Genomic DNA, 17,136 nt, shown 5'->3' with positions numbered 1-17,136 from the left:
GATGTGAGATCCCTGAAAAAATCTCCTAAAAAGTAAATAGGTGGAGTCGCCAGTAAGTTTTATAAAAAACATACAAAAATAAAGTTAACGGAAAAGGCCCCTTTTGATCCCTAATATGGGGACTGATCCGTCACTCCGGTCTAAACCAAAGATTGCGGATTCGGGGGTAAAGGTACGATCAGGGAAGGTGTTAGGCACCCGGATTGCCCATCAAACTGACGGCCTCTACTATTTATTTGTAATATTATATATTTGACGAAATTAAGACGAAAAGAAGGTTAATTATACAATTTAATACAAATTATTTACAAAAACAAATTAACTAGGTTAGTAATACAATAAAATAGAGAATTTAAATAAAAAGACAAAATATAAGAATTAAATAAAAAGAAAGAGTAAAGAAAAACTTATTTAAATCTGGTACCCTCAGGCCTATGTGGATGTTGACTATTACTGAATTTCGACTTTGTCGTAAATTAACGGCTCTTTTGCGCTTATATGGAACTGGGATAATTTAATGTGAATGGTTTGATTTGAAACTGTGATAATATATTTGAAACGGTATTCGAAGTATTGAATTTCTGGTCAAATCTTATGTTTTTGAATATCGTGTATCTCGTCTGTTCCCCCCTCCTTTAAACATGATCAGTTGACCATCTATTTATACAGAGTAGTTTCTTATATTCTTAGAAACTTGATCAAATTAGAATACTAATCTTTTAACATGCTGGCATACCCTTCCCTTAGTTTTGCAATAGAACTCTATTTCGTTCTTTTCTATCCAAATCCATATTTTGTTCTATCGGTCTTTCTTTGGTACGGAAACAACATATATGAACTCTTTGTTTGTGCTCTCCAATTTTACTCCATGTCAAACTTTGACTTATATGGCTATAGTACGTGTATCTCAATTCCGTTTCTTCATGAAAGCTATGGGCTTTTATTTAAAGTATTGAACCTAACTTGAATTAGCTAATAATGGTTATGTATGTGACGTCCATTCTCATACGGTCCACTAAATTAATTAATTCTCCTCTATTTTGTATTGGTTTTGTGCCAATAATACCATTTTTGAGCAGCATTCCAATGTATATATAATCCCCAAAATTTATTAAATTTGCTAAGAATATGATAACGCGTCGAAGGAAAATGTAGGCTTAATAATGGTTTTTTGTCATTTTGAGTGATTAATGGGAAAATAAGCGTAAAAAGCCGTTAATTATAACATCGTCAATTTTCATTTAGTCATTAAATTTGAGCCTCATCATCGGGTACCCGTAAGGCTAGGTAGACATTTTGAGGTGTCTACAGAAGCCCCCACTTTGACTGAGTCTGAGTAAGACGAAAGTCAAAGTAGTCCTCGGGACGAGATAAAGGTTAAGAAACGTACCGGGCCTCTTACATTACCTGTCTGAAGTAGCTGAAATGAACTGGTTTAGCAAAACTTTGTTTTACTAACTGGAATGAAGTTGGGCTGGTGCAACGAAACTTTGTTTCGTTGGTCCGAAAGGCATAGTGAAACTTTGTTTCACTGGTCCTGGAACTGGTATAGCCAAACTTTGTTCAGCTTATGTCTGAATGTACTGGCATGACAAAACTTTGTTTTGTCAATCGAAATGGAGTGGTAAAAATTTGTTTCACCATTCTGAACGGTCATGGCAAAACTTTGTTTCACGGTCTGGAATCTGGTATAGCCAAGCTTGCCTTAGCTGTTTTGGAATCTGGAATAGCCAAACTTTGTTTAGTGGTCTGGATCTGGAAAAGCAAAACTTTGTTTTTAAGGGTAAACTGCAAAATTTGATTTCACAAGCTCGATTGCGTGTCAGGCCCCGCCGACCGAGGAATTCAAAATTTTATTTTGAAAAGAGACTAGAATGTAAAATTTGATTTTACAAACTAGGATTTGCAAAATTTTATTTCGCAAAAGGGTAAGTTCAAAAAAAAAAAAAATTATTTTAAGAACTTGGATGCATGTCAGGGCCTGCCGACCAAGGAATTTCAAAATTTTATTTTGAAAAGGGATGGATAAGATCGTAAAATTTTATTTTACAAACTTAGATGCGTGTCAGGGCCCGCCGACCGATAAGTTTGAAAATTGCAAAATTTTATTTCGCAAAAAGGGCAAGTTCAGAAAATTTTATTTTAAGAACTCAGTTGCATGTCAGGGCCTGCCGACTAAAGGATTTAAAAATGCAAAATTTTATTTCGCAAAAAGGTAAGTTCAGAAAAGTTTATTTTGAGAACTTAATTGCATGTCAGGGCCTGCCGACTAAGGAATTCAAAATTTTATTTCGAAAAAGAAGCTGATTTGAGGATCGTAAAATTTATTTCACGAAAAGAGCTGGAGAATTGATTGATTTTTAAACTGGCAAAATTTTATTACGAGAAAAATGAGACTTTTTGAGAAGCCCCCACTTTGGATGAATCTGGAAGATGAATGACATAGTAATTGACTGGAGATCTGGAATAGTTAGTGACAAATATATGACAACTAAAATGCAAATGCATGTCCTGGATATGATGCATGTAAGATGAATGTAAAAAAATGTTGACATTTGAAATGAGTAGTGAATTTTTTTTTATTTTTTTTGAAAATATTTTGAAAAAAATGGGGTCTGACCCAAATGTGATCCAAGTAGAAAGACTGGACACTATTACTCTAGAAGTAACTCCTAACAAATTCTCTGATGTGGAGAATGTGTTTCATTTTTATTTTACTTGTTAATTTGAGTTATTTTTTATGAGTTCTGCCATTTTTACAGTAACAAGCTCTAATTATTAAGCAAAACTAATACCATAGAAACAAAATACTTGTGTGACCGTATAAACTTAGTGTACATCCCCCGAATTCTTAGGCATTTGAACGAGGGTGATAAATGGAATGGAGTAGAAGGTTCTATGGTGTTAGAAGACACTGGAGACATGTGTGCCTCTCTCACTCACCTAAGTGAATGAAAGGATCGTTCCTAGAGGAATGGAGACAATGTAAGTGTGGATTGACTCGTCTGAGAAAGGAGAAATGACTACTCTGCAATTTGATTGCAAATTTGACCAAGATTTTTTTTTTTTTTTTGCCTTGTGAATTTTTAAGTTTTTTGACACTGGATTCGTATCTCTTTGAGATCATAATTTTTCTCTTTGAATATTTGAGAGTCTTGAAACTGGATTTGAATCTATTTGAGATCATTTTGGTCTTTGACTTTTGAGACTTTTGTCACTAGAGTTGATTTCAACTTTGACTGAGTATTTTTGTTGACTTATGAGAGTCTTTACTGTGGGTATTTTGAGCTTGTATTGGAATTTGGACTCACATATTAAGTTCATTTTAAGGGACTAATGGTCACCTATAAAACAGCACGGAGTGCGCGCTTCCGTGTCTTATTTGGTATGTTTGGACACGGGTGTACTATGAATCTGATTTGAATATTTTTGAGCTAGGTTTCTAGCACTAATGGAAGTGAATGATAGTATTTGCTAAAATGGTCGATCATATGAGTTTGTGCTCATCTAGTAGTCATTTGAGATATGGCAAATTGATAAACCTGGTAGATGGAGAGTTGTGCTCATTTAGATTGGTAGTCACATAATTATAGAGAAATTGATGAATCACGTACAAAGATTGAGTCTCCAAACCTATTGGTCACCTAGCTAGAGACACGACGATCAAGGAATTATCACACCAAAGGAGATGGAAAAGATGGTCAAATGCACGCCCTCGTTCAGGCTGACTCCAAGAGGTCGATTGATCTACACTAAAGAGATACGCCCTAAAGTATTTCAAGTTTATTCTACTAATTAAGGGTAAAAAGTAGAACAAGTGACTAATAAAAATGACATATGCTCGTATTTATTTATTTATTTATGTAAAAAAGGACTAGGATGGTCCTATTTATACGGACACGTAAAATGGCTTACATTAAATTATTAGTTGCAAAATTATTGATGAGATTAAGATACGTTAATACGAATGTTGATTCAGGTAAAAGTTGCCAACTACCAAACACACAGCATAACGTGCTCCCTAATGCAATTGTAGATTCTTCTTCATGAAAGAGACCAAAGAGTGATGGTGGATAACACATTAAAGTCTAGAAAAAAGAAACTTGTGATAATTATTTTGAAATTGATGGAAAGACTCGTTGTGTGAGATGATATATATACAGATTTCTACTGGGATCACGAATGAGTTAGAAAATAAATCAGAAAATAGAAAATTATAAAGAAAGGAAAAAAAAAGTTTTTTTTTTTATAAATTGAAAAAAATAAAAATAACTAAGACCCTTTTTTTATTTAGTAAAGAAGGATTTTTTTTTTGAAAATAATAAAATGTGCAAATGATATGTATACTATGATTAATGTTGAACACAATGACGACTAATTGCGAATGAAATGCATGCACTAATGGCGTAATTAGTCTAAATGTTGCGTGTGACTCAATGCAAGCATCTGATTTGTTTTACCTGTGTTAGATCATGATGTGTCTTCTACTAACAAATACGGATGGCTAAATGATGTAGTATATAGACATACTGTACTAAACTAATTACTTTGACAAAGCATACTGGAGGTACATGACTTATCTTATAATATCGAAACATGACGCATACTCTAGTGGCTCCATTCGTTCAATAAAAAGCTTAATATTAGTCCCACGTAGTATTACTCATGCATGAAAATCCCGAAAGCAAACAGTCAACGTTAACAACGTACAAGTTATCCTAAAGAAAGGTTTTACGGGGTCTATGGTTAGGTTTATGGGTAAGAAATTGGGTACTCACAACATTAAAATACCCGAGGGTACCTCTCGCTTTTGTTCTCCCCCAGTCATATGGACCAGACGAGTTGCCAAAACGCGATGTCATGAGGTTGAAAATACGTGTAAGGCCTAGACGGTCGAATGGACCTTCTAAGTATACAACATACTTTACCGAGGGTAAATTAGGGTAGCTTAAAATAGCATAATATTGACTTACGGAGAGTCTATGCCTTTTTTATACATCCGAGACAATATATCATAATAGATAAAAAGAAATACAAGAAAACAAAGCTAAAAGAAAAATAAATAAAGAAATAAGAATCACAGTGCAATGCTTATTCATAACAAACACATTATATTTCTTTGACACAATGACACTTGTGCACCTGCAAAATATTAGAAGTTAATAACCAAATTCATACGGCTACACAAATTGTACTGTCCATGGACCGCCTGCAATCTGATAACCAATTAAGCAATTTTCAATTCCGATCAAATTTTGTAGATAGAAAAAACGCTCAGAGTGCTCAAATTTTGACAAAAAAGTATGCAATTTTGCTCGAGAACCAAATACTAAGAAAACAAGTTAATTTCGTCAAATATACTCCCTCCATTCAACTCCACTTTACATGTATTCCATTTTCGTTCATTCAACTCCACTTTACAGGTTTCCTTATTTGGCTAAAAAAATGACAATTATATCCTTATTGAAAATCTTTATTTACAAAAAATGTCACCCAAACCCCACACTAACCCACCATAAAACCCCACCTTTATGTTTTTTAATATTTTTAACCTCTTCTTTCTCTTTCCCCATGTACTTTTAATACTTTTTTTAATCCGCTCCTTAATATCCGTGTAAAAACCAAAGTTGCAAAGTGGAATTGAATGGAGGGAGTACAAAATTATAAACAAATTTCAAGTCTTACCCTCTTAGAAAGTCCCCAGCAGAGTCGCCACTGTGAGATCCCTGAAAAAATCTCCTAAAAAGTAAATAGGTGGAGTCGCCAGTAGGTTTTATAAAAAACATACAAAAATAAAGTTAACGGAAAAGGCCCCTTTTGATCCCTAATATGGGGACTGATCCGTCACTCCGGTCTGAACCAAAGATTGCGGATTCGGGGGTAAAGGTACGATCAGGGAAGGTGTTAGGCACCCGGATTGCCCATCAAACTGACGGCCTCTACTATTTATTTGTAATATTATATATTTGAGGAAATTAAGACGAAAAGAAGGTTAATTATACAATTTAATACAAATTATTTACAAAAACAAATTAACTAGGTTAGTAATACAATAAAATAGAGAATTTAAATAAAAAGACAAAATATAAGAATTAAATAAAAAGAAAGAGTAAAGAAAAACTTATTTGAATCTGGTACCCTCAGGCCTATGTGGATGTTGACTATTACTGAATTTCGACTTTGTCGTAAATTAACGGCTCTTTTGCGCTTATATGTAACTGGGATAATTTAATGTGAATGGTTTGATTTGAAACTGTGATAATATATTTGAAACGGTATTCGGAGTATTGAATTTCTGGTCAAATCTTATGTTTTTGAATATCGTGTATCTCGTCTGTTCCCCCCTCCTTTAAACATGATCAGTTGACCATCTATTTATACAGAGTAGTTTCCTATATTCTTAGAAACTTAATCAAATTAGAATACTAATCTTTTAACATGCTGGCATACCCTTCCCTTAGTTTTGCAATAGAACTCTATTTCGTTCTTTTCTATCCAAATCCATATTTTGTTCTATCGGTCTTTCTTTGGTACGGAAACAACATATATGAACTCTTTGTTTGTGCTCTCCAATTTTACTCCATGTCAAACTTTGACTTATATGGCTATAGTACGTGTATCTCAATTCCGTTTCTTCATGAAAGCTATGGGCTTTTATTTAAAGTATTGAACCTAACTTGAATTAGCTAATAATGGTTATGTATGTGACGTCCATTCTCATACGGTCCACTAAATTAATTAATTCTCCTCTGTTTTGTATTGGTTTTGTGCCAATAATACCATTTTTTAGCAGCATTCCAATGTATATATAATCCCCAAAATTTATTAAATTTGCTAAGAATATGATAACGCGTCGAAGGAAAATGTAAGCTTAATAATGGTTTTTTGTCATTTTGAGTGATTAATGGGAAAATAAGCGTAAAAAGCCGTTAATTATAACATCGTCAATTTTCATTTAGTCATTAAATTTGAGCCTCATCATCGGGTACCCGTAAGGCTAGGTAGACATTTTGAGGTGTCTACATATGAATGTTTACAAATTTTTCATCTTGGATAAAGTGAGCCTTTAGTGACGTGTCGTATTGGAAGCACTTGGTTCAACTGTGTCCAACACACTCAAAGTGAAGCCCTATATGCCTTGTAACCTAGAACTGCCCATAGTTACTTTAAGTGTCATGGCATACACATTTGTCAGTACATTTTTTTGTAGGAGCTTGTAGAACGTCATGATAATGAAGTACTGCCGCTTTATATTAATGGGTACACTTGGGTCAAGAATATCTTTTTTTTTGTCCTTTGTTTTCTTTGCTGACATTGGTTTAGTTTTTGAATTGCAGCTTGATCGGGATTTCTCCTACACTTATGCGTCTAGCGTCCATATCCACGCCCAAGCCTGTTATTTTCCAATTGGTAGAAATTGAAGATCATAGACTCATAGTGGTTGTTGATTTATTGTGGGTTGGATTATTAGGAATTACTAATGAGTCAATGCTTGCATACATTATGTATAATTATACTCGTGAGGTGTTAAGATGGTTCTATTTATAGTGCCAAGTTGGACATTTGTAATGTGTATCCTGTTCCTGCTAGGTTCTTTGTATATGCTACCTCCAGAGATGAGATTAGGCTCAACTGCTCAAGTACCACATACAGGAGTTTTTAAATATGTTAGGTGTAATACTACGATTTTATGAGTCTTTGGGTACTCTATCGAGTAGGGCTTACTCTGTCGAGTAAGTAGTTTTTGACGCAAATCAGTAGTCTGCCTGTAGGGTACTCGATCGAGTAAGTTGGGTACTCGATCGAGTAGGGGGCACTCGATCGAGTAAGTCACTTACTCGATCGAGTAAGTGTGTTTTACGGGTTTGTTTTGACGGGTTTTGCTGAGAACGCGAGATTAATATAAAAGGTTTCCGTCATTTTCTTTAATCACTTTCCACCTTTCTAAACCTTTCAAAAGAAAAAGAAGTTATATAGTTCTCTCTCGTCGCGTTGTTGGAAAATCCTAAGGGCTAGAGTCATCGGATCATTGTGTTCTTTATGCCGTTGAGACCGTCGTATTGTGGGTAAGGTCCTAGTACAATTTTTATGTTTTTTCATTGATCTTAGTTAAAACCCTAATTGGGTAATTTGGGGGTTTTGGGAGTATTGTGTTTATTAGATGTTGATTGTATGATTGTATGTTTGATAGGAGGTGATTGTGTTGAAGAACGATTTTGATTAGCTGCTAGACCGTCGTGGTGGTTGCTTTTCGGTAGGGTTTCCCTACTCGGTATTAGTTACATGATGTGTGTGGTGATTGTGCTGTAGTTGGTGATTGTTGATTGATTCAGGCGGTTGTGATTTCATATTGTTGATTGATTCGGACGGTTGTTGATGTTGTATTGTGGTTTGTTTATCGTCGTGTTCTTCTAAAAGGTGCGTCCCTGGCCGAGTGGAGTCACTTGCGAGAGTGGCTTCACGCTTGATTCGTCATATCCGTGGAACCCGCCACGAAGGGATGCGCACATTAATGAACATGGGTTTATCGCTCGATGGAGATGAGTGGGGCTTAGGTGGGAAAGGCTGCGGTCCCCCACTGGCGGCGAGGAGTATCTGTTGCGATGGGTACTCTGGTAGGGCTACACACTTTAGTGTGTAGTCAGTTATGAGGTGACTGGAGATGGAGACCGGGATTGTGTGTGAGTTGTTTGTATGATTGTTTCGGTGTGGCTTTGATTGTGTAATTAGTACTGACCCCGTTTAAATGTTTTAAAAACTGTGGTGATCCATTCGGGGATGGTGAGCAGTTATTGAGCAGGTATGATCTGATGCGTATGGGATAGCTGGGATGAGTCATCACGTGGCATTTAGAAGTCTTCTGCTGTGTTAGACGATGTTTTATAGCTTTGATAGTTTTATCAGTAGACCGTCTGAGAACCTTGTATTTCAGTTTAACAGTTTTGGTGTTGAACATGTAATCACTTTAAACTATATTGTTATTTAAATTACGTTTCTTCATTGTCATTTGATTATCATTGCCTCGGGTAGCCGAGATGGTGACGTTCTCATACCTTAAGTGGTCCTGGTAAGGCACTTGGAGTATGGGGATGTCACAAAGTGGTATCAGAGCGACGATCCTGTAACCTGTAACTAATGAACCTAATGAATATAGGGAGTCAAATTAAAATGAACCCGTGGTAGAAGTTGTAGGAGCTAGCTAATGCAAAGGCTTGGGAGACGTCCTAAAGTCGCGAACTCGCCCTACACTTTTTGAACCGGTCACCATGGGATATGAGTCGGGATTGCTATGTGTTTATCTTGTTAATTGTGTACCTATATAGTAATGTGTGGCATGAATCAGTGGATGTATGTTTGTGGAGAATGGGGAATGTGTAGAGAAAGATGATAATGAGGTGATGTTATACATTATTGATTGAAAGCATGATAGTTGTGTAGAAATTGTTTTACGATATGACAATATAGAAATACGGGAAGAAAATTGTTTGGTTTGAATTATACATAGAGTTATATGTGTGTGTGTGTATATATATATATATATATATATATATATATATATATATATATATATATATATATATATATGTTGTTGGTAGTGTTGTACGGGTTTATATAGCTGAAAGTTTGAGTAAGAGCATGAATAATTGGTGGAAAAAGATGAATAACTGTTGCATGATAATATGATTTCTGATAAAGCATGTTGTATGATGGAAGAGATTTTTATAATGTTGTTATGCTTGTAACATGTGAATAGAGGACTTGATGTTATATATTTGTGATTTTATTTACGTAAAGTTATAGAATAAAAACATGTAGGTAATACATGCTTGGTAAGTTGAATGATTTATGTGCATAATGGATGTTGTTGCTTGGCTTTTGAAGATAGTAACATGTGGTTAGGGATGGGTTTTATGAGTATTGAGTTGTTTTGTTTACCTTGTTGTCGTTTAAGTTGTTTGGAAGTAAAAATCAAGTAGCTTTGTTTTTCGATTATAGAGAGGTTGTCTTTAAACTGTTACTCCCTCCATGATTTATTATATGACGTTTTAGCCATCTTCACCCAAATTAAGAAAATCTGGTCAGAATAAACTCAATTAAATTCTTCATAATAACACCACCTTGGGAATGAGAAAAGGTATAAACTTCTAACATATTTTAATCAATTTATCTCACTCCACCAATAGAAAACAAACTAGCCAGTACATTGAACCTTGTGATGGGGCATATTCTGCACCCGCTGACCAAGTCAACATATTGACCAAGGTCAAAGACATCCACAACAATTCGACATATCGAAATGACCCTAGCCGATCGGCCCATCGGCTGTCTCTTGGGTCTCCGCCGGCAACCGACCAGTGGGCACATATCCGCGTACTCATATCCAAGGCCCCTACGGCCCGCCATAGGTCCATCGGCCGAGGGTAGAACGGTCTTTTCGCTTTGTTAGCCACTTGGCCACTTGGCCACTACGTGACAAAAGGTGAAAGCCTATAAATACTCCTCAACCTTCATTGAGGAAAGGATCTGACAACAAAACCTAGATACACTATTCATCTGGTAACATCTCTCTTATCTCTCTACAATACATTCCTAGCCAATTAGCATACAACTTATACCTCTAAGTTCACTGACTTGGGCGTCGGAGTGGGTACGCTTGGCACAAAGCCAAGCCCCGCCTGTTCGTTCATTGTTGCGGGGAGGCCGAGGGAGACGATAGAAGCACGAAGGGTCCAACCCAAGACATTATTCTACAAGCCACGGGTGGTAACGATACTTGCTCGGGAATTATACCCAGGAACAATTGGCGCCGTCTGTGGGGAAGAGACACTAGAAGCTAGTCACATTCATTCCCAAACAAAAAAAAAACACAAAACAAAAACCCACCCAAAAAGCTAAGAAAATGTCGAAACAACAAGATGCAGTCGTAACCGACGAAACCACATTTTACCAAGATGATACTTTCAACAATTCTGGAGTCGTACAGCCCTCCACCGGCGGTGTAATCCAACCGGAGTTCGGGATGCCATCAATACCCGACACGCCGCTGCCAGCCAACCAGGTCACCATCATGGGACATGTGGTTGACGTAGCAAGGCTGAAGATGCTCCTAGACCTAATTAGTAATACGCCCGCTCACACTGTCACGACGACAAGAGCGGCAGAAACTGTCCGGGAGACCAGGGCCCAAAATATGACTCCGAGAAACTTGAACGGAGCACTAGGAGAAGCTGACCCTGTCAAGACGCCGGGGGAGCCCAGAGTGCTAGTGGTAGACCTTAGTCCTTCCCGCACTCGCGGGAGGACGTCGTCGCCGCAAAGACCGACGAGGCATGTAGGAGAGGAGTGAAGAAGTCCGACTCACCGAGTCGGAGAAGAAGCCCGACCCGCCACGGGGAACGAGCCGAAAGATGCAATCGAGCCAAAACCTCGATCACCTCGGCCGAAGCCGGGAGTGACGGGGGAACGAGCCGGTAAATGCAATCGAGCCAAAACCTCGATCACCTCGGCCAAAGCCGGGAGTGACGGGGGAACGAGCCGAAAAATGCAATCGAGCCAAAACCTCGATCACCTCGGCCGGCCGGAGTGACGGGGAACGAGCCGAAAGATGCAATCGAGCCAAAACCTCGATCACCTCGGCCGGCCGGGAGGACGGGGAACGAGCCGAAAGATGCAATCAAGCCTAAACCTCGATCACCTCTACCGGCCGGAGTGACGGGGAACGAGCCAGTAAATGCAATCGAGCCAAAACCTCGATCACCTCTACCGGCCGGAGTGACGGGGAACGAGCCGTAAATGCAATCGAGCCAAAACCTCGATCACCTCGCCAAAGCCGGAGTGACGGGGAACGAGCGTAAATGCAATCGAGCCAAAACCTCGATCACCTCGCCGGCCGGAGTGACGGGAACGAGCCGAAAGATCTGCAATCGAGCCAAAACCTCGATCACCTCGGCCGGCCGGGAGTGACGGGGAACGAGCGTAGAATGCAATCGAGCCAAAACCTCGATCACCTCGGCCAAAGCCGGAGTGACGGGAACGAGCCAGAATGCAATCGAGCAAAACCTCGATCACCTCGGCCGGCCGGAGTGACGGGGAACGAGCCGAAAGATGCAATCGAGCCAAAACCTCGATCACCTCGGCCGGCCGGAGTGACGGGGAACGAGCCGAAAGATGCAATCGAGCCAAAACCTCGATCACCTCGGCCGGCCGGAGTGACGGGGAACGAGCCGGTAAATGCAATCGAGCCAAAACCTCGATCACCTCGCCAAAGCCGGAGTGACGGGGAACGAGCCGAAAGATGCAATCGAGCCAAAACCTCGATCACCTCTCGGCCGGGAGTGACGGGGAACGAGCGCAGTAAATGCAATCAAGCCAAAACCTCGATCGCCTCGGCTAAAGCCGGGAGTGACGGGGGAACGAGCCGAAAGATGCAATCGAGCCAAAACCTCGATCGCCTCGGCCAAAGCCGGAGTGACGGGGAACGAGCCGAAAGATGCAATCGAGCCAAAACCTCGATCACCTCGGCCAAAGCCGGAGTAACGGGGAACGAGCCAGTAAATGCAATCAAGCCAAAACCTCGATCACCTCGGCTAATTAAAACCGAGGGCGACGGGGGAACGAGCCGATATGCCTAGATATTTACAACGCGCAATCGGTAACGTAAACTCGATCGCCTCGGCTAACTAAGACCGAGAGTGACGAGGGAACCACGACTTGCCCTCGGCTAATTAAGACCGAGCTTAAGAATGTATAAGTACCGTTGAGACACAAATCTGACACCTCGGCAAATTAAGACCGAGCGTAAACGAGGACGCAATCAATAATGGTCTATAGATACGAACGCTGTCGCGCGCCAGAACCCCGATTCCCTCGGCCAAGGCCGGAAGCGCGGGGCCACAACGACCGATACGCTAACATGTTTACAAGCGGCGGTTGGGACACGCTCCTTGTTAATGCCAATCGACGTATCTTCTTCAACACGCTCCTTGGTATCTACTTGCCAAACGGTCCACTCTCAACCCCGGTCTCGCCAACGTCTCTCTCTTTTCCACATCGGATGTCCATTACACATCCATGTGGAGGGGGAATAGGGTACGGCCTAAGCAGAACCAAGCCGAGGTAGAAGAAGCGGGCGTAAAATTTTTACTTGCGAGAATATACGCTCAACATACATCGGAGCCCATACCACGGCATAGACTACGCGGGGGGCAAATTGATGGGGCATATTTCGCACCCGCCGACAAGTCAACATATTGACCAAGGTCAAAGACATCCACAACAATTCGACATATCAGACGGCTTAGCCGATGCGGCCCATCGGCTGTCTCTTGGGTCTCCACGGCAACCAACCGGTAGGGGCACATATCCGCGTACTCATATCCAAGGCCCTCTACGGCCCGCCATAGGTCCATCGGCCGAGGGTAGAACGGTCTTTCCGCCTGTTAGCCACTTGGCCACTTGGCCACTACGTGACAAAAGGTGAAAGCCTATAAATACTCCTCAACCTTCATTGAGGAAAGGATCTGACAACAAAACCTAGATACACTATTCATCTGGTAACATCTCTCTTATCTCTCTACAATACATTCCTAGCCAATTAGCATACAACTTATACCTCTAAGTTCACTGACTTGGGCGTCGGAGTGGGTACGCTTGGCACAAAGCCAAGCCCTCGCCTGTTCATTGTTGCAGGGGAGGCCGAGGGAGACGATAGAAGCACGAAGGGTCCAACCCAAGACATTATTCTACAAGCCACGGGTGGTAACGATACTTGCTCTGGAATTATACCCGGAACACCTTGAAATGCCAAAAAGCTGCTGTGGAAAAACCAAAACCCATGGAAAGTAGTAAAACGTCATTTATATAGCAAAAATTACCATTATCTCAAACGACATATAATAAAATATGGAGGGAGTATAACTTAAGATGTATAAATGATTTTAATGTGATTCCAGTTGGAGGTGATAGCTTGTTCTTTTACGATTCCAACGATAGGTCACACGCCTAGAACGACCAAGAAACGAGTGAGTTATGACCATTTTACGAAAACTGGACAGTGCTGAGAAATGCATAGGGTAATCGGTCGAGTGGCCCTCACTCGATCGAGTGCACCTCTTGTTACTCGATTGAGTAGCCCTGGTAATTTGTTTTACGTGTCTCTGACCTTCACCTACTCGATCGAGTAAGTCTTTTACTCGATCGAGTGTCCTGTACTCGATCTAGTGACCCCTGTTTTGGGTCATATGCTTATCTTTTGATTTCGTTGCATATTATGTTTAATTCAAAGGTATTATTTTGCTTCTTTATGCATTGTTTTACATGTATGTTGATCCTGATGCGTAAGTTACCCAATCTTATGGTGTAGTGAGTGGCACCTATGGCGAGTATGAGTTCGGTGGAGAGGACATGAGTTATATGTGGTTGTGATAGATATAAGAAAAAGAAAAGGAAGATCGGTATGGCTTATTAAGGCATAGAGTATGTTTTGTGAGACGAGATGAGTAATATGATTGTGTGTTGAGTAATGTAAAAGTAAGCGAAGGTGGGCAAGGGGTGGTGTAAGTTTATGGAACGTGAGAATGAAAAGGTTGAAACGAGAGATGCAAATTGTACGTGGTAACTTTGGACGTTTCAGGATTATGAAGGGAGGTATTTATGACTCTGTTGGTTAAGAATATATATAACGGAAAGGTCGTTATAGGTAAATGGAAAGATATGGTGTATAAAGAGCTTAGATTGAGTTATGCAGCGATGTGGGTTTGCAGATAACGAGTGAGTTTGGGAATTTGTATTATCAAGAGGTAAAACTAATGTGTGATTTCCTTGGACAAGTAACGGTATGAAATGGTGATGGGTGATCAGTGTGAGTGATAACATGAGATGGTTTGGACTGATTGATGATAACTGTGAATGATAGCATGATAAGAGAGGATCCAGGGTCAGAAGGAGTGAGAAGATATCGATAAGAAATAATGGGATTTGAGTTTGGAGCAATGAGAAGGTAACCAGAGTACTAAAGAGTTAGGAAGAAGTAATAAGGAGTTGAGTGGTTAATTGATTTCTTCGAGTGTAAAAGAAAAGAATGAGGGGACTAAAACTAGGAAAATGTCCACCGAGGTTATGTGAAATAAAAGTAAGGAATTGTCGAGATGTGTGATACTATCACGAGGATGCTAGTTAATGATTATATAGGAGTTTCAGGACAACATGATAATCATGCGTTTCGAGGAATTAAGGAAAGTAAAGGTTGGGTAAATTATTTGCATGATACGAGGTTTTGGTGGAGAGTTAGATGACGATACAATTACGAATAGTATTGGGAATGATGTTGAGGTAATTTTGTTGAGGGGTTTAATGTCGTGATTTAGGATGTTAGCTAAAGATAGGAAAGAAATCATAATGTTTAGAGATAGGTGTAGGAGGTTTGATGTTCGAACGGTGGTAGTGTTGAGGTGTTGTTGCTAGTGATTAAGAGTGATGATAGATAAGAAAGATGACAACTCTAAAGAGGTTGATTTTGTAGAGGCCGGATTAATATGTACGTTTGGGAGGGAGTACAAGATGTGGTTATATGAGGCGGGTGCTTGTAGATGAATATTAAGGGTATGGTTATACTTGGCATGAGGTGATGGTTATGCGGAAGGGGGAATATGTTATGAGGGGCATATAAGTTAAGCTCGGGCGACAGGTAACCTTTATCGAGTGGTAACTTACATGATCAGGATTGACTAGTTAGATGTCATTATGGGTCTAAGATGTATATAAATGTTGGTGTGAGGTTCTGACCTCACGAGAAGCGGTATTGTGTGATAGTTATAAAGTTGTTATCTGAATGCTCTGTAATATATGTTGGATACGGTAACTTAATGGAATGATGTTCAAAAGTGATAGTTTGGGTGATTTGGCATAACTGGTTATACTTGTATGTATATTCATGATATATGTATTCCGTAAAAAGGTAGGGATAGAATTCATGAGATTCTTGTCTGTTTATTCCGTATAATATAGTGTGTTGTGATCTAGTAAAGCAGTCTTGAGTAAGTTTTATTGTTCGGAAAGTTATTCTGAGTCAGTGTTTACAGGAATTGTATGTAGTTGTGATGTCTATCGATGTGGTTGTTGTGCCTCGGGTGGTGATCTGGGCATGGTACTTAGTGTTGTGATACGGGTATTTTCGCACTGCGGTGTGGCTGTTGGTGGTGGTGTTGCGATGCCGTCACCGGTTGTGGTGGAGTAGGCGAGATGATTATGACACGAGTTCTCAAAAGTACATATCAGTTATACATAGATTGTTGTTTTGTTTGATGTTGCTTCCTGTGAGTTTCAGTTTGTATAGATAGACAGTTGTTTTGTTTATTGATGTTTCTTACCAGTTTCAGTTTGAGAATGAGGGTAGAGTATGATATAAAAGAGAGTTGTGTATATTTTCGTTGTTGTCATGGTATCGTAATATTCTGTTGATGGGACACAGTGGTGAGAGGTTGTTACAGTAATTTTGATCTTGTTTTAAGATGAGGCATCGATAGACATAGTCGTGGTAAGCGATTTGTGGAACATGTGTTGTACTGATCTGAAAGTTGCAGGTGATTCATAATCTTTTGTTGAGACAATGAGTGTAGGGTGTTGGGATTTAGTTTCATGTAAAGCTTTGTATGAGTTTTGCGGTAATGAAAGAAAAGAACTTGAGGATCTAGTGTGAGTGTACGTAACAAGTCTGGATCGTGAGTTATGCTTTTGGCGATATGAGTTTTATATAGTTTATATAGAGAGGTATGTCGTGTTGCGGTAATATGGAAGAGTTGGAGTGTTGGTTATGATAAGGATTTTGTGGTATTGGTTAGATGAAGTGCAGAATGAATTGAGGTATAAGAACTGTTTAAGTAAGAGAGCCTTAGAAATAGGAATGGTTATAGGTGTTGAGGTCTTAGGCGGTTATCCTTAGCTTGACGTGTGGTGGTGATGAAGATAATGTGAAGATATAGCTAAGGATCTATTATTAGTGAGTTACGAGGACGTAACATTTATCTTAAGAGGAGTAGGATGCGACAAAGAGAGTTTAATGGTTGTATAGGTTGTAGTGGATTTGGAAGTTTGAGTCTTGATGTAGAATAAAAGATTGATTTGTGTTGTGGTTGATTT

Source organism: Silene latifolia, chromosome Y (genome assembly GCF_048544455.1).
Source record: "Silene latifolia isolate original U9 population chromosome Y, ASM4854445v1, whole genome shotgun sequence".
NCBI classification, from domain to species: domain Eukaryota; kingdom Viridiplantae; phylum Streptophyta; class Magnoliopsida; order Caryophyllales; family Caryophyllaceae; genus Silene; species Silene latifolia.
This window is presented reverse-complemented; position numbering follows the sequence as displayed.